General features: G+C 35.1%; 1 long non-coding RNA gene across 1 annotated transcript in view; it reads left to right on the forward strand.

The window, feature by feature from the left end:
- LOC111088228 overlaps nt 1–2,593 on the forward strand; it is a 67,162-nt gene extending 64,569 nt beyond the window's left edge. The window contains exon 5 of the long non-coding RNA XR_002612820.1: nt 2,475–2,593. This is a non-coding gene — a long non-coding RNA (uncharacterized LOC111088228). The remainder of the gene's footprint in view (nt 1–2,474) is intronic.
- The last annotated feature ends 536 nt before the right edge of the window (nt 2,594–3,129 follow it).

Here is a 3,129-nt window from a genome sequence, read left to right on the forward strand (position 1 = left end):
ACCTTTCAGCCGTGGGGACGTTATAATGTGACGGTCAATCCCACTATTTGTGGTCAAAAGAGTAGCCCAAGAGTAGGCGGTGGGTGGTGATGACTAGCTGCCTTCCCTCTAGTCTTTCACTTCTAAATTAGGGACGGCTAGCGCAGATAACCCTCGTGTAGCTTTGCGCGAAATTCAAACCAAATCGAAACGTTTTCGTGTTAACCAATGAAATTATTTTAATATGGTAAGCTTTTTACCACAATTATATTCTGTAGATAAAATAACAGACGAATTTCAGCGATTTTTGTGTCACCTAATCAATATAGCTAGAACAATTCGTTTTTAAATATTGGAAAAACACTGCCCGGCGGAAAATTGGGAGGGGGCTTAACTCCGCCCCTTATGTGTGTTTTTCTTGGGCTTCTTTCTCTTCTTGGAGGCACAGTCTCAGGTGCTGTTACTATGGGTGATATAAACAGTAAGCATTGATATTTGTACAGTAATAAAGTAATATGCCTTTATATGTTTTCAGTTGAAGGTACATTTACCTTTCCAAAATATCAAAGTCGAGTTTGCCATTATCCTGAACAACTAAAAAAAAAAAATATTTTTATTTTACCTGATAGGCTTATGGTAGTTTTGTTACATATGTGTGCCATAAGACTGTTTATATGTTGCGTGTGTTGGCTCCTACTATAATCATTAGGCAATGTATGTATTTCCTTTTGTTGTTTTGTCTGTCATGGTTATGCATTATTGGTGTTTTAGTCGTCAGTGGGATAATCACTGGTGTATATTTTGCCGTGCGCTTTGCTAAGTATGATTGTCCTTGAAAAATATATATGTGTCTTGTTTGTATGACAGTCACTGGGTGTATATTTTGCCGCGCGCTTTGATAAGTATGATCGTCCTTGAACAATATATATGTGTGTCTTGTTTGTATGACAGTCACTGGGTGTATATGTTGCATACGTTTTGCTATATGTAATAGTCATTGGACATTATATATCTTACGTTTGTATGATAATTACTGGGCATTATATTTGTCGTATGTGTTGCTGTTTATGATAATTATTTAGCATAACATGTGTCGTGTGTGTTGATATGTATTATAATCGTTAGGTGATGCTTGTGTTGTATTTATTGGTATGATAATTGGCGCTAAGCAGTGATATATTTTTTAGTTTATTAAAGGAAATGTCGGTAGATATGTTGACAATTTATCTGGTATATGTATTTTTGTTAAAACTATTAGATATCTAAAACGTACCGATAACTACTTTCCGGCTCTTCATATTAAACCACAGTTGTTCAGATTGCGTAAACCTGTCACATGAGTTAAAAAGTTACCTCTCAAACACCTCAATTTTAATTATTCAAAAATTACCCTATTTTCAAATACGAACTCTGGTTTTACTTCATATATCCGTGATTGTTTGGGGTATTGAATAATTAATTATTTTGTTGTTGTTTGTCCTTATGTGAATTATGTCTTTAGTAAATGCACCATGTGTAATACAGCATAATTAACTGATGTGCTGTTTTGATTAATGAACATATCCTGAAATGAAGGAAATATATTATAAAACAAACCTCTTCGATAATGTTACGCATTTTAGATATGCAAGAGGTGCTGGGCCTAGTATTTAGTGTGTGAACCGTGGATGCGTGGGTCCACGGCTATCGTCCCTTTGCCACAGAAAGATCTCACTCTGCAGTTTGGCAGTTAAATTCCACTATTCGATTAGAGTAGCCCTAGAGTTGACGGCTGGCGCTATTGCGTAATTGCTTTCCTGTAGTCTGCCTCAATGGTTCATTGGTAAGTATGAGGGCTTAAATAGGGCTTCGATACCCGTGGTGAGTTTGGTGGGCACATCATAAATAGCCCATTTTGTAGCTTTGTACTTAACAACAAACAAAATCCCTCTTATTTAAGCTCAAAATTAGAGACGGGTAGCGCAGATAGTACTAGTGTAGCTTTGCACAAACAATACAATGACATTTTCAGTTTCATTCATTTATTTCTTATGACATTTAGACATCATATTTTAGTCTAGAGGTTCACTAAAAGGGATAAATAATTCGTCTGTGTTTTCATAAGGGCATTGTTTTATCAAAGTTTATTGGTGTTTTCCTTTAATTGTTTCTTGAAAGAATCATAAAAATAATTTATTTATTCGTAATTTCAGTCCTTGTTTTATATTCTTTGGAAGTGGGTTGTTCAATTCTATCCTAAAACACGTTCAAGTGTTGAATTTCCCCGAAACTGCTCCAACCCACAGAAAATAATTGCCCACTATTAGATAAATCAGACCTTTTTTGTAATATTCTGTTTTCAGTGGAAAACTTCAGCAGTTTTTAGTTTCGAGAATTTGTGTGATCAGTTTCCTTGTGTCCACTGTGTCGATAACTTGTTTGATCAGTTTCATTGTGTTCACTGTAACAATAATTTATTTTTATCGATTATTAATAAATGTAATTTTATTTTACAGGTGTGGCCTTTCGTTTGATATTTTATTTATATTTTTTAACCGCAATACAGAGGAAGCTGTACTCTGTTCTACCTCTATCAAACGCCTACCTCAACGGTTAACGAGTGACGCATTGTTAGGTAAGCTATTGTTATATTAACATTTTCTGAATAAAGAATGATTCCACTACACGTTTTTGGAAAGCTGCAGTCCATAATGTGTCAATGACAAATAGGTCTATTCCTTTGATTAAGCCAATAAGAGAATACATTTTAAAACGTCTCTTTTATCTGTATGATTACATTTGATAACTCACTGGTAAATTCCAGTTGGATAGTCTAGCGTTCGATTCGTTAAAGTACCTCTCTGTTTCTAGTGGTAACAGGTAATTTATGTATACTATATAAATTGAAACATCTCATCCCTGGTTAGTAATGCGTTCTCTCCCACTGATTTTGCTTCTAAATTCACTGTGCGTAAGGAGCTTTATCTTCTGGATTTCATGGATGGGCTGTATCCACAACATTGGTGTCATGAGTTTCGAAACTGAGACGAAGAACACAACGGAAAAACAATATGCAGAACTATGAATCCCGTATTTATTGTTTGCTTGGGAATGGACGGGTCTGTAGTTTTACATAAACTTGGAGAATACTATGAATATAAATGACGTCCT

This window comes from Limulus polyphemus, unplaced genomic scaffold (assembly GCF_000517525.1).
Source record: "Limulus polyphemus unplaced genomic scaffold, Limulus_polyphemus-2.1.2 Scaffold3369, whole genome shotgun sequence".
Lineage (NCBI taxonomy): Eukaryota > Metazoa > Arthropoda > Merostomata > Xiphosura > Limulidae > Limulus > Limulus polyphemus.